The sequence below is a fragment of the Balaenoptera physalus genome (assembly GCF_965194825.1).
Source record: "Balaenoptera physalus genome assembly, chromosome: 9".
Classification (NCBI taxonomy): domain Eukaryota; kingdom Metazoa; phylum Chordata; class Mammalia; order Artiodactyla; family Balaenopteridae; genus Balaenoptera; species Balaenoptera physalus.
In genome coordinates, this window is record NC_138888.1 from 49197253 (window position 1) to 49212931 (window position 15679).

General features: G+C 44.1%; 1 long non-coding RNA gene across 3 annotated transcripts in view; it reads right to left on the reverse strand.

The window, feature by feature from the left end:
- The window catches only part of LOC309667174, a 46200-nt gene that overhangs the window by 7307 nt on the left and 23214 nt on the right, over positions 1–15679 (reverse strand). The window contains exons 2-3 of one of the 3 annotated variants that reach the window (XR_014267572.1): positions 8588–10372; positions 8260–8447 (exon numbers count right to left, since the gene is read on the reverse strand). This is a non-coding gene — a long non-coding RNA (uncharacterized lncRNA). Of the gene's footprint in view, positions 1–8259; positions 10373–10488; positions 10544–15679 lie in introns of all 3 variants that reach the window. The other 2 variants (XR_014267574.1, XR_014267573.1) reach the window with 2 other exon arrangements.

The window sequence follows — 15679 nt, forward strand, 5'->3', positions numbered from 1 at the left end:
ATGGTGTTAGTCTGCACTCTGTGTATGTCAATCAAGTCTCCTAAGAAAACAATGTTCTGAAGTTTGTGAAGACCTCTGAACTCATGTGAGTACAACATCCTAGGCTTGTTTCCTCAAATAATATTTGAAACTATTATTTAAATTCATATATTCATATATTCAACAAACATTCATTGAGAACCTACTAGGTACAAAACACTGTAGTAGGCTGATTCCTAGCAAGCTTGGTTCTTGAGTATAATAAAGACTCACACCTAATAGATTAAATGGAACACTTGAACATTACCAGTTAGCAAACAGTTCAATAAACATCTATGAGGACTAAACACAGGAAATAAGGAACTCAAGTGCTCTGACCTCAAGCAATACCATATAAATATAATACATATGAACATGCCTTAAGATCAGGTTGCTTTTTTTTTCCCAAAGTTTTCATTTTCCTTTGTATTTATTTATTTATTGGCTGTGCCGTGCAGCATGCGGGATCTTAGTTCCCCAACCAGGGATCAAACCCTCACTCCCTGCAGTGGAAGTGTGGAATCTTAACCACTGGACATCCAGGGAAGTCCTTTTCCTTTTTATTTATAATTTATGAAAAAAGTGTCAGCCTCCATCCCTATCCCTTTCCAGGTGATGCTTCTTCTAGTACAAGAATATGAAAGCAGAAGGTTTTTTTTCTGTGCGTGTGTGTTTGTTTTTTTTTTTTTTAATTTATTTATTTTTGGCTGCATTGGGTCTTGCGCATGGGCTTTTCTCCAGTTGCGGCTAGCAGGGCCATTCTTCGTTATGGTGCACGGGCCTATCACTGCGGTGGCCTCTCTTGCTGCAGAACACAGGCTCCAGGCATGCGGGCTCAGTAGTTGTGGCACGTGAGCTCCGTAGTTGTGGCTCACAGGCTCTAGAGCGCAGGCTCACTAGTTGTGGTGCACGGGCTTAGTTGCTCCGTGGCATGTGGGATCTTCCTGAACCAGGGCTCGAACCCACGTCCCCTGCATTGGCAGGCGGATTTTTAACCACTGCGCCACCAGGGAAGCTCGAAAGCAGAAGTTTTGATCTTAGCTTCTGAGTGTTTTTTTCTGTTACAAATAGTATAATCCCATTTTTTAATTTTAAAAAGTATGTTGTGATTTTTCCTCTACAGGGTGGAATTTTGAGTGGTTTTTTTTTCTCTTTTTCATTTATCTGCATTTTCTAATTTTTCAATAATGAACATTTATTTATCATATAAGGAAATATGTCAAAACGTTTTGATGGAAAATAAATAGATCCTTACCATTTTGACAAATTAACCTTTAATGTAATTTTCTGCTGGAAAACTTAGATGTATACTACTCAATTTCCACAATAGTGGTAGATGTCTATACCACCTGATAGCTTCAAGTAATAATTATAGTCATAAAGCATTTATGAGATTGTAAGATTAAGTTTTGACTCCTCTCCAACTCATTCTGGAACCTGGGGAATTGTCAGACTTCTCTGTACTGTGATTTCTGGCCACATTTCATTCTGGGATTTTTTTTTCCCTGACCTGGCACAGATTAAGAGAGATACGGGCTTTAATGGCCAAACAGCCTTTGAAATCTTTCTATTTATTATATTTATATCCACTAATGGTCACTTTATGTTATAAAAAAATTGAGGGAGTTAATTTGGCACAATTATTGTAAATCTCTTGAAACTAGCAAGTTTCAAAACCTGACAAGCTAATTGATTCCCAAATTAGATACTAAATCCTCATTGCAGCTTCCTGAAGGTCAACCCGGAAAGACAGAGCTAACGTAAGCACCCACGTAAGGTTATAATTTAACCAGTGGTTCCCATTTGAAATGACCACATTCCTACACAGAAAAGGAAATGTTTGTTCAACAGTTTTATCTGTTTTCTTCCATGGGATTTGAAGGAATTTACAATGTATTATTCTAACTCCAGCTACTGTCTTGAACAAACTTCAGGATGAGCCCAATTCACAAATAAAATATATCAAAGATAGTAGTCTGATACGGTTGTACTCCTTTACTTAACCCCTGAGAGATTAAGTCATTCGAGGTCACATGGTTACAAGAAAAGGAGGCACGAGAACATCGAGTTACCAGTCCTTGGAATAATCAAGAAGCCCTGTTTGGTGTTTTACTGAATCACACAGATCTCCTCTTTAATTTTCAGCCCCGACAGTCTCCAGTTCTCACATATTATAGCTTGTTGTTTCAGACTCTCTCCTTATTCTTTCATTCCACAGCCATTTTTGAGCACCTGCTCCGTGCCAGCACTGTATTAAATGTTGGAAGAATAACCAACACGTAGTGCTGGGCCATTCACAAACCCTCTTCACCAACATCGTATCATTTGGCCATGTAATGTGAGCTATTTACAATGTAAACCGAGACCCAGTCACACTTGCATCATCTCGGACTTACTGTGGTGCCTGCTCAATGCACCAAATGTCTGTTGAATGGATGCATAAATGTAGGAGAGAATGAGGAGTGAATATATAAAACCTTATATCCCTGGTTTATGCATTTTTTGTTTTCATGGGATTATCAAGCATTCATTCGCTTTTCTCAACTCTTTTTTCCCTTGGAAAAGCTTTCTGGTCCCTCTCATTTCTTTCTCCCCTGTAGAGCATCTCCTAGTGATGCTCAGAGGCAACACCTCAGCTCCCCAGAAATCCCTAAACCTTCTGCCTCTCCTTGCCATTGGCTGCTAACAATCTCTGGGTGACACCGTAGGTCAGTCCCAATCTGGCCTCTTTTTTTGAAACTAATGAACACTTTTTTTTTTTTGGCTGTGCCACAGGGCTTGTAGGATCTTAGTTCCCCGATCAGGGATCAAACCTAGGCCCCAGCAGTGAAAGCACAGAGTCCTAACAACCAGACCACCAGGGAATTCCCAAAACTGACCAACTCTTATTAAGAGTTTGTCAATTGGATTAAGATGCAAATTTTGTACTCCTTTTACTGTTGTAGAATAATTTTAATTGGGATAAAAATCTGTGTAACTAGGTTTTCCTTGTCAGATTAGAAATCAAGAAAGCAACATGTCAAGAAAACTGATGGAAACCATAAGCTAAGCTGATGTACATTTAGTCCTCAGGGTAAGGGTAACAGGCAAAATCAGGAAATGGATGGTGTTCAGGGATTGCTAAAAATATTTCAAGCAATTATCTACCAGCCTCACAAACAGAAAGGTGTTTTGTTTTTTTTTAAAGTACCTTCCAGATCCACCAAAATTTTAAAACCTTCCAGAGCATCACCTTGAAAATAGCCCTGAGGACAGATAAGACTCCAAGAAAATAAGACCTACCTTTCCCACCTAAAGTGGCAATGGTCCAGTTCCTTCCTGCACTTGTCAACAACTATTTATTGAACATCTATTTGCCAGGCATTCTTTTTTTTTTAAAATAAATTTATTTATTTATTTATTTTTGGCTGTGTTGGGTCTTCGTTGCTGTGTGTGGGCTTTCTCTAGTTGCGGCGAGCGAGGTCTACTCTTCATTGTGGTGTGCAGGTTTCTCATTGCTGTGGCTTCTCTTATTGCAGAGCACAGGCTCTAGGCATGCGGGTTTCAGTAGTTGTGGCATGCGGGCTAAGCAGTTGTGGCGCACGGGCTTAGCAGTTGTGGCGCACGGGCTTAGCCGCTCCACGGCATGTGGGATCTTCCTGGACCAGGGCTCGAACCCATGTCCCCTGCATTGGCAGGCGGATTCTTAACCACTGGACCACCAGGGAAGTCCTGCCAGGCATTCTTGAGGATACAGTGGTTTTAAAAAAAAAAGACTAACAAAGACACCACTGGGTGGTCAGGAAAGGAGATACTGCTCCCCCAGCCAAGAGACCAGAGAGGGAGAGGGTGTGAGATGAGATCCTGGAGGCAGGAGGCAGAGGGAGAAGGGCCTGAAGTCAGAGGAGGCAGTGGGGTTTATTCTGAGGACGATGGAGTGCCATAAGAGCAGTGGAGTGGCAGCGTCTGATGGGTTTCTATCTGTGCCACATTCCGTGGCTGGAACAACGTTAAGATAAAACGGCCATCTCAAGTGGCGCAAAAGTTACTGACCACCCCCTTTGCCTCATTCATCTGGATACTACTGTAGAGGATTAGCATTGCCATTATATGTTTTGTTACTTTACTAACCTCTTCCCTGTTAATAAAGATTGTGCCAGGTTTTACCTAAATTACCACATTAAATCATCATGAAAACTTTATCTCTAAACCATCCCTAAGACTTCAAAGGCCTCCCTCTCCCAAGGCATCTACAGCATTGTGCCCTGTTGAGATGACACTCCGATAATGTGGCAGGAAGAGTGTCAAGATTAGGGTCTCCCACAACATCTTCACCACCGAGGCAAATAAATGTGCCTGTAGATTTTGATCAGGAGTAAAAGTATATTCCTTCTCTCAGCACATATTTATGGGCATTAGAGATATGAAAACAGAACATAGCCCCAGTCCTTGTCCTTAGTCAAGTAGGAGGGAATCTGGTAAGAGCTCTTATCTGTTGCCCCCTTTTTAATCCCTCCCTCTCCATCTACGCCCCTCGTGTATTTCTGTGATAGATAATGGAAGAGAGAACTGGGGGTGAGACACATGGAAAGAGGGAGAATTGCTCACACCTAGTAAACACACCCCAGAACCATTAAGCATGAGATCAGGTGCAAATTGAGATCGAGGTTGGCCTCTGGAAAAAAAGAAGATAGGCTGGGCGAGTGGCTGACTACAAGCGTCGGGGCCAGGGTTTGGGGCTGTGTTCTGCCACCGACCAGCAGCGTGACCCTGGGCAAGTTACTTATCCTCTTTAAGTCTTAAGTCCTCACGTGTAAAATGGGGGAAATAATGCCTACCTCACTGAGTTGCTGTAAGGAAGTGATATGTAAAGCGCCTGGCTCAGAGCCTGACATACTGTGTTTAATAATGGGTGGCTTTTCTTGCCCCAGAGAATAGGAGAGGAGACCTGGATGTGGAGGCGGGGAGAGGTTACGGTGGAGGTGTGGGAGAAGGGGTGGGCTGGCAAAGGCTGGGCCCGCCAGGCCACGCGGAGAGTGAAATTCACGCTTCCTCTGCCGTCTTGTGCACATGTAAGCCCCAGATCAGAAGGGAGGTAAGCAGGGCATTGGCACCATTGAGAGAGCCACCCTCCCAGTCCCCTCCCCACCTTTCCCCGGCCATACTGCCACTAGCTGCTGCTCACTGAAGGCACTGACAGGGCAGCCTCCGCAGGGAGGAGATGCTGGGAGACGGGGTCTGTTTACTTGCCCTGTTACGCTGCTGCTGTCTCCCTCAGCCCGTCCCGTTCGTCCAGGTAAGGTGTCCGAGGAAAACAGACACTTTAACTGGGCCTAGAGGAACACAGTGTAGCCCAGAACCTGCTGACTTTACAGTCTTTACACGTGCCACAAATAGTTATCAAATGTCTGCAAGTGCAAATCTGGAAGATACGACGACACCTAACTGGACAGCGGTACAAAGGAGCACTAGGGGTTAGAGGAAGAGGGGGGGGGGGCAGTGACCGCATCCCATGGGGACGCTCCATGGAGCAAGTGGCTTCCGAGTCAACGGAAAGGGAGGGTGTGTTTACCACAGAGACTGTCTTTCAAGCAGCTCTTACTGAGACAGAGAGAGAGATTGAGAATTAGCTAAAAGAAAACAGGCTAAGAGGAGGGTGTGTTTTAACACCAGAGTGACTTGGGCATGGGTGTAGGCTGAGAGACAGAGCAGACTTGGCTGAAGGAGCAAGTTCCCCTAGGGGCTGTGAGGGAGCTGGATGGGCCTGAGCAGAGGGGGCAGCGCTTCCTGTGACGGGGAGGAGGTGAGCTTAGCTGGAGATGTAGGTTAAATGGAAGGGGAGCAGGGTTTTCAGGTCCTTGTAGCTTCCCGGCTCAATTTTCTCCTCTCGCGTGAGGCTTGGAGAGAGAGGTGACGCTGTGCAAGAGTCATTGAAGACTGCTGATGGGCATGGAGGGCCTGGCTGCAGCTGGAAACAGAGGTTTTGTTAGGGCCCTAGACCTCGGGGGTGTGCAGTTTCCTTTAGCAAACGACAGAGCCGCTGCGTCCCGTTGAGGGAGACAGACTGTAGGGTGAGTAACAGGAAGTCGGAGGCAGGGTGTTAAGGTTCAGGTCATCAACTGTGTGGTCAAGCCTGGATAGGAAAGTGGGAGGACGTAAGACTGACACACTCAGACAAAGCAGGGAGACAGTGAGACTGAAGGTCCCCGTGCGGGGAAAGAGGAAGTGCGGGAGGAGTGGGACTGCGATGACTGGAGAAACGCTGTGCTGGGCTGAAGAGTCTCCTCCAAAAGTCCACGCCCACCAGGACTTCAGAATGTCACCTTATTTGGACACAGTGTCTTTGCAGACATAATTAGTTAAGATGAAGTCATAATGTATTAGGATGGATCCTAAATTCAATGATTGGTATTCTCATAAAAAACAGAGACACAGAAATACACACACACACAGAGGAGAATGTCTTATAAAGACAGAGGCAGAGGTTGGAGTGACACGGGTATAGGAACCAAGGAATACCAAGGATTGCCGGCAACTACCAGAAGCTATAGGAGAGCGGCATGGAGCAGATGCTCTTCAAGGGCCTCTAGAAGGAACCCACCTGCTGACACCCTGATATTGGACTTACAGCCTCCAGAACTATGAGAGAATAAATTTCTGTTGTTTTAAGGCACTCGGTTTGTGATATTTGTTACGGCAATCCTAGGAAATGAATACAGACAGGAGGAAGGTCATGGTTGGAGAGTTGGGGTTGATGGCGGCAGCATCCCCTTTCCCACTTCTGTGCTTTGCCAAGACAATGAGGATGAAGAGGGTTGGTAGACGTTAGAGAGACCGTGAGGTGGACTCGGTGGGACCTGGCAACTCATTAGATGATGGGATGGTGAGGGGAAGGGGACGTGGACAAAAGGGGCAAAGAGGACTCGAAGGTTTCACGGCCAGTAAATGAGTGACCACTGACCTCCCTGTCCCGTGGCTGGCACTTTTTTCTTCACTTTTATCACAGATGTGTGTGGGAGTGTGGGAGTCAGGTATTCCTGGCAGAATATACCTGCTCCTTGGAGCTTTCTCCATCTACTGTGCTCCAACCTCCTGGATCACCAACTCTTCTAGGATCTTTCTCGTTTGTAGCTCATCATGTCATATTTAATTCCTATACTGTGCCATTCTCGCCGAGAAGAGCACACGGTCTGAGAAGATTCAGGAGGCTGGGAGTCTTCTCAGGAAAGAAGTGGAGGAGGGGGCCACGCTGCAAAGTGATGAGTGAGTTTGTGGTGAGGAAGTGGAGGTGGTCAGAAGAAAAGTCTTCTAAGTTTAGGAATGAAAGAGAGGAGGTTCAAAAGACCAAGTTTAGCACTGGTCTTTGCTGGGCTAGAAGAGGGTTTGGGTTTTTTTTTTAATATTTATTTATTTATTTGGCTGTGCCAGGTCTTTAGTTGTGGCATGTGGGATCTAGTTCCCTGACCAGGGATCGAACCCAGGACCCCTGCATTGGGAGCTCGGAGTCTTAACCACTGGACCGCTGGGGAAGTCCCGAGGTGTGTTCTTCAGACATCAGTGTGGTTTGTCTGCTAAAGGGTTATCTTGGGCTGAGAAAAATTAGTATTATCATTTTTTTTCTCTCCCACCCCATATATGTATATTAAATATATACATACATGAACCATAAATTAAATTGAACCATATCTCTGCATCATAATCCTGGCTATTAAAACCTTCTACCTGAGTTGGCCACAGACAATGAAACAGAATTGGAAGAAAGCTCAAAAGAAAGAGCACATAGGGCTTCCCTGGTGGTGCAGTGGTTAAGAATCCGCCTGCCAATGCAGGGGACATGGGTTCAAGCCCTGGTCCAGGAAGATCCCACATGCCTCGAAGCAACTAAGCCTATGCACCACAACTACTGAGCCCATGTGCCACAACTACTGAAGCCCACACGCCTAGAGCCCGTGCTCCACAACAAGAGAAGCCACCGCAATGAGAAGCCCGCGCACTGCAACGAAGAGTAGCCCCCGCTCACTGCAACTAGAGAAAGCCTGCGTGCAGCAACAAAGACCCAACGCAGCCATAAATAAATTAATTAGAAAAAAAAAGAAAGAGCACATGACTGTGACCGTGTGTGTGTGTGTGTGTGTGTGTGTGTGTGTGTGTGTGTGTGTGGTGAGGAGATGGGAAGTACTTAGAAACTGGGCGTCTCATCCCAACAATTCCCTTTGGTACACCTGTGTGGTCGATTTCTGGGATGGTGGCTCCCACCCTTACCTGTCCCCACTCTGCCCACATGATGATCTTCCTCTGGAGGTGTGGCCATAGCACCTGCCTTCAGGAAGTCCTCGGTCTGGGTCTCCTCTGGTCAGCAGGGGCCGTGGCTCAAGGTTCCCTTGGAGGGGATTACCTCCTCCCCTGTGCAGGTAGATCACAGCCAAGGCTGCTCCCGCTTCTTGTCTCTGCTGGATAAGGACACATTCCTAATGTTGTGTTATGTCTTACTTTGACAGCAATTTGTTGTTGTTATTCTTTATTATTTCTAAGTACAACCACTTTGTCTACATTCCTGGCATAGAAACAAAGAGCTGGTTAAAACTAATACCTTGTTCTAATGGAGCCTGGAGATCAAAGCCAGAGGATCAGGGTGGGCAACTCTTCCAAGAGCCTGAAAGCCATTTTTCTTCCAGCACAATCTTGATGCTCTCCTTCTCTCTGTTTGCTCGGATGATTCTTAGATGTAATAGAATCCTCTTACTCCACTTGCAGCCTCATGACAAGAAAGAATTCATGCTTATTTATCAAAACTTCCCAAAGAATAAAGTAGGATGAAAATTAAGAACAGAGGCAAATCAAAGCTTAGGTGTTTTATTATGCATACTGCCACCCACGGAGCCTGGGTCTGCTGATTTGAAAGATAAGCGGGAAAGGGCCAGAGAGGAAGAACCAGGGAAACCGGTGAACGGGAAGTTTCCTGTGCTCCTCTTGTCCACAGCTCTGTGTTGCCCAGTGACTTCACAACATTTGAAGGCCAGTATAACACATGAGGAGTACAGAAGAAATGCAAATCTTTCATTAATTCATTCTACGTTTTGAGCATCTACTATGCATTGGGCATTGAGTAAGGAGAGTTCTGGAAACATAAAAAAGAGTACTATACATTCTCTGTCTTGCAGTAGGATTAGGATTAAGGCCTGGACAAAGCACACGGAGGAGGGAGTTGCAGATACTGCCTGGGGAAGTTGGGAAGGCTTCAGGGAGGAGGTGATAATTCAGGTAATTCTGCAGGACGAGTAGGAGATTGCTAAGTATTAGAAACAGCATGCACTATAGTACAGAGCTGTAAAGAACACATTTTGTCCAAGGAACATTAAGAAGCTGAGGGCTGGTGTAATTTAGGCAGTGGTATGGGATGTGGCCAGAGAGGCAGGCTGGGAATATTCTATGAAGAACCTTTTCTACCCCACAAGAAATTTGCGTTTTTATCCTGTGAATGGAGCTCTGCTGGGAGTCAAGTAGGAGAGCTGCTTGGTGATAGACTGGACTAAAAGCTGGGAGACTAAGGATGAAGGGTGATAGGTGAGAGCATGGAAGGAAAAGGAGAACTGGCAGAAGGGAGGGAGAGGAAAGAGTCGAGGTGAACTGCCAAGATCCCTGGCTGGGCAACTGCATGGGTGGTAATGCTATTAACAGAACTGAGGAGTACAAAGTTTGGCAGCAGGTTTGGCAGGGGAACCTCATATTCACTCCAAACCTGTTTAATGCACCTTGGAGCACTCCGCAAGAAACTCAGAGGTAGCTGACAATACAAGACTGCAGAGCAGGAGGTTGGGACTTGTAGCACAGGAGGGGACAGACCTACAGGAGGAGATCCACCCACAAGTCGAGAATCAAGATGGGCATTACTGGGGACTTCCCTGGCTGTCCAGTGGTTAGGACTCGCACTTCCACTGCAGGGGGCACGGGTTGGATCCCTGGTCAGGGAACTAAGATCCCCACACGCCACATGGCACGGTCAAAAAAAAAGAGATGGGCACAGTATAGGAATTAAATATGACATGATGAGCTACAAATGAGAAAGATCCTAGAAGAGTTGGTGATCCAGGAGGTTGGAGCACAGTAGATGGAGAAAGCTCCAAGGAGCAGGTATATTCTGCCAGGAATACCTGACTCCCACACTCCCACACACATCTGTGATAAAAGTGAAGAAAATCCATCAGGTAGAAAGCAGCTGACATCCTTTCCTTTTTCTTTCTTTGTTTGACTCTTCCCAATGCCTCTAGGCCTCATCTCTGGTTCAAATCTACCCTTGCAGCCAGAACGGGAGTCAAGACCACAAGTCAAGGAGTAGACAGGTTACTCCTTTCCTGGATAGCTCATTTGCTGCAACCTGGAAAGGAAAAGCAATTTATTTTCTTTGTTATAAGGTTTATTTTTTTCACCATTATGCAATAAAAGATATAATAAAAGAAAATTTGGAAATAATGAAAAAAAAGGAGAAAATACCTATAGTTTCAGAAATCACCATTAACCTTGCGGTACATCTCCTTCCAGTCTTTTTCTATATACATAAGAGTTTTGCTTATTGTTAGTAAATGATGAGGTTGTTAAGTTTTGTTTAGTGTTAGCATACATATAATGGTTCATTTAAAATGATATTATAAACTACGTTATTACATGTGTTTCATAAATACCACTTTTAGTGGCTGCATAAATTGCTTTGATTGGAAATAATCATTTATTTGAATCAGTTATAACATGTACATGGTAAAAAATTCAAAATGCAAAAAGGGTATACATGAAAAATGTCTCTCCCATCCCTATCTCCTAGCCATTCACTTCTCCTTAAACATAGTACTAGTTCCAGTCTGTTCTGTTCTTCCAGAGATAATCTACATATATGCAAATATGCATTTACAAATAAATAATCTTCCTTCTTCTCCCCCTAATGATAGCATATTATACACATTCTCTGCACTTTGTTTTTTTCACTTACCAGTGTATCTTGGAGTCTGTTCCAGATTACCAAATTAAAGCTGCCTTGTTCTTTCTATTGGAAAAGCAATTTCTTAGCAGGCAACAAATGGTGGCTCTCCCAGGAGCAGCAGGACCCTCCCTTGAGCCAAGGTGACAGGCAGCAAGTGGCCTGCCAGACAGGTCTGCCCCTGTGAACCAGGAATGTCAAGTCTGATATCTCCATCTCCTACCCACAGGGTGGGGGCACTCAGAAGCCCAGGAGGCAGGAATGTGTCCTGTTGATAAATGGAGGCAGCAAGTACAGAGAAAACCAGACTGGAAGACTGAAATTTTCTCCAGATATAAGGTTGTTTTCTGTCTCATGTTCACTGGCTTGCACAAGTCTACATGCTCTAGGAAACTTCCCCAGACCTCTCCAGCCTTCAGTCTCTCCAATGCCTCAAAGATAGATGAGCTGCTCCAGGGATGGTGTGACAACCTTGCCACAAACAGCCCTCCATCTCCTAGCCATGGCCCTTTTCTCTTAGTTTTCTTGACGTTTCCCAGTTAGAGGAATGCCTTCTGCCCTAGCTCTATCCTGCTAGCATTTAGGGTGTCTTACATTACTAAATCAACTAGTCCATGCACTGAATATTCAGAAAGACACCAAAAATCTGAGGTTTGATATTATCATAATAATATTAAAAGTCCTAAAAAGAGGGAGATTATTGAAGAGAGATGTGGACAGTGTCCTAAAGTATTTGTTGGAAACAAGATTTTCATGTTTTCCTGAACTTCTAAGAACTCCCCCTGGAGACTGGTTCAAGATGGCGGAGTAGAAAGACATGCGCTCACTCCCTCTTGTGAGAGCACCGGAATCACAACCAACTGCTGAACAGGAGGACACTGGAACTCACCAAAAAAGATACCGCACAACCAAACACAAAGGAGAAGCTGCAATGAGATTGTAGAAGGGGCGCAATCACAATAAAATCAAATCCCATAACTGCTGGGTGGGTGACTCACAAACTGCAGAACAATTATACCATAGAAGCCCACCCACTGGAGTGAAGGTTCTGAGCCCCACGTCAGGCTTCCCAACCTGGGGGTCTGGCAACAGGAGGAGGAATTCCCAGAGAATCAGACTTTGAAGGCTAGTGGGATTTGATTGCAGGACTTCGACAGGACTAGGGGAAACAGAGACTCCACTCTTGGAGGGCACACACAAAGTAGTGTGCACATCAGGACCCAGGGGGAAAGAGAAGTGACCCCATAGGAGACTGAACCAGACCTACCTGGCAGTGTTGGAGGGTCTCCTGCAGAGGCAGGGGTGGCTGTGGCTCACTGTGGGGACAAGGACACTGGCAGCAGAAGTTCTGGTAGGTACTCCTTGGTGTAAGCCCTCCCAGAGACCGCAATTAGCCCCACCAAAGGGCCTGTAGGCTCCAGTGCTGGGTCACCTCAGGCCAAACAACCAACAGGGAAGGAACTCACCCCCACCCATCAGCAGACAAGGGGATTAATGTTTTACAGAGCTCTGCCCACCAGAGCAACACCCAGCTCTACTGACCACCAGTCCCTCCCATTAGGAAGCTTGCACAAGCCTCTTAGAGAGCCTCATCCACCAGAGGGCAGACAGCAGAAACAAGAAGAACTACAATCCTGCAGCCTGTGGAAGGAAAACCACATTTGCCGAAAGACAGACAAAATGAAAAGGCAGAGGACTATGTACCAGATGAAGGAACAAGATAAAACCACAGAAAAACAACTAAACAAAGTGGAGATAGGCAACCTTCCAGGAAAAGAATTCAGAATAATGATAGTGAAGATGATCCAGGACCTCGGAAAAAGAATGGAGGCAAAGATCGAGAAGATGCAAGAAATGTTTAACAAAGACCTAGAAGAATTGAAAAACAGACACCTAGAGGAATTAAAGAACAAACAAACAGAGATGAACAATACAATAATTGAAATGAAAAATATACTAGAAGGAATCAATAGCAGAATAACTGAGGCAGAAGAATGGATAAGTGACCTGGAAGACACAATGGTGGAATTCACTGCGTGGAACAGAATAAAGATAAAAGAATGAAAAGAAATGAAGACAGCCTAAGAGATGTCTGGGACAACATTAAATGCACCAACATTCACATTATAGGGGTCCCAGAAGGAGAAGAGAGAGAGAAAGGACCAGAGAAAATATTTGAAGAGATTAGAGTCAAAAATTTCCGGGCTTCCCTGGTGGCGCAGCGGTTGAGAATCTGCCTGCCAATGCAGGGGACACAGGTTCGAGCCCTGGTCTGGGAAGATCCCACATGCCACAGAGCAACTGGGCCCGTGAGCCACAATTACTGAGGCTGCACGTCTGGAGCCTGTGCTCCACAACAAGAGAGGCCGCGATAGTGAAAGGCCCACGCACCGCGATGAAGAGTGGCCCCTGCTTGCCACAACTAGAGAAAGCCCTCGCACAGAAACGAAGACCCAACACAGCCAAAAATAAAATAAATAAATAAATAAAATTAAAAAAAAAAAATTTCCCTAACATGGGAAAGGAAATAGCCACCCAAGTCTAGGAAGCACAGAGAGTCCCAGGCAGGATAAACCCAAGGAGAAACACGCCGAGACACATAGTAATCAAATTGACAAAAATTAAAGACAAAAATTACTAAAAGCAACAAGAGAAAAACAACAAATAATATACAAGAGAACTCCCATAAGGTTAACAGCTGATTTCTCAGCAGAAACTCTACAAGCCAGAAGAGAGTGGCATGATATATTTAAAGTTATGAAAGGGAAGAACCTACAACCAAGATTACTCTATCTGGCAAGGATCTCATTCAGATTCAATGGAGAAATCAAAAGTTTTACAGACAAGCAAAAGCTAAGAGAATTCAGCACCACCAAACCAGCTCCACAACAAATGCTAATGAACTTCTCTAAGTGGGAAACACAAGAGAAAAAAAGGATCTACAAAAACAAACCCAAAACAATTAAGAAAATGGTAATAGGAACATACATATCGATAATTACCTTAAATGTGAATGGATTAAATGCTCTAACCAAAAGACCCAGGCTTGCTGAATGGATACAAAAACAAGACCTGTATATATGCTGTCTACAAGAGATGCACTTCAGACTTAGGGACACATACAGCCTGAAAGTGAGGGGATGGAAAAAGATATTCCATGCAAATGGAAATCAAAAGAAAGCTGGAGTAGCAATACTCATACCAGATAAAACTAGATTTTAAAATAAAGAATGTTGGGCTTCCCTGGTGGCACAGTGGTTAAGAATCCATCAATGGAGGGGACACGGGTTTGAGCCCTGGCCCAGGAAGATTCCACATGCCGCAGAGCAACTAAGCCTGTGCACCACAACTACTGAGCCCGCGTGCCACAACTACCGAAGCCCGCGCACCTGGAGCCCGTGTTCCGCAACAAGAGAAGCCACTGCAATGAGAAGCCCGTGCACCACAATGAAGAGTAGCCCCTGCTCACCAAAACTAGAGAAAGCCCGCACAGCAACGAAGACCCAACGCAGCCAAAAATAATCAATAAATAAAAAAATAATTAATTTATAAAAAAAAAAGAATGTTACAAGAGACAAGGAAGGACACTACATAATAATCAAGGGATCAATCCAAGAAGAAGATATAACAATTACAAATATATATGCACCCAACATAGGAGCACCTCAATACATAAGGCAAATGCTAACACCTATAAAAGAGGAAACTGATAGTAACAAAATAATAGTGGGGGACTTTAACACCTCGCTTACACCAATGGACAGATCATCCAGACAGAAAATTAATAAGGAAACACAAACTTTAAATGACACAATAAACCAGATAGATTTAATTGATATTTATAGGACATTCCATCCGAAAACAGCAGATTACACTTTCTTCTCAAGTGCACACGGAACATTCTCCAGGACGGATCACATCTTGGGTCACAAATCAAGCCTCAATAAATTTAAGAAAAATGAAATCATATCATGCATCTTTTCTGACCACAATGCTATGAGATTAGAAATAAATTACAGGGAAAAAAACGTAAAAAACACCAACACATGGAGGCTAAACAATACGTTACTAAATAACCAAGAGATCACTTGAAGAAGTCAAAGAGGAAATCAAAAATTACCTAGAAACAAATGACATTGAAAACACAATGACGCAAAACCTATGGGATGCAGCAAAAGCAGTGCTAAGAGGGAAGTTTATAGCAATACAAGCCTACCCCAAGAAACAACAAACATATCAAATAAACAACCTAACCTTACACCTAAAGCAATTAGAGAAAGAAGAACAAACAAAACCCAAAGTTAGCAGAAGGAAAGAAATCATAAAGAGCAGAGGAGAAATAAATGAAATGGAAACAAAGAAAACAATAGCAAAGGGCAATAAAACTAAAAGCTGGTTCTTTGAGAAGATAAACGAAATTGATAAACTTTTACCCAGACTTATCAAGAAAAAGAGGGAGAGGACTCAAATTAATAAAATTAGAAATGAAAAAGGACAAGTTACAAGAGACACCACAGAAATACAAAGCATCATAAGAGACTACTACAAGCAACTCTATGCCAATAAAATGGACAACCTGGAAGAAACGGACAAATTCTTAGAAAGGTTGAACCTTCCAAAACTGAACCAGGAAGAAATAGAAAATATGAACAGATGAATCACAAGTAAGGAACTTGAAACTGTGATTAAAAATCTTCCAACAAACAGAAGTCC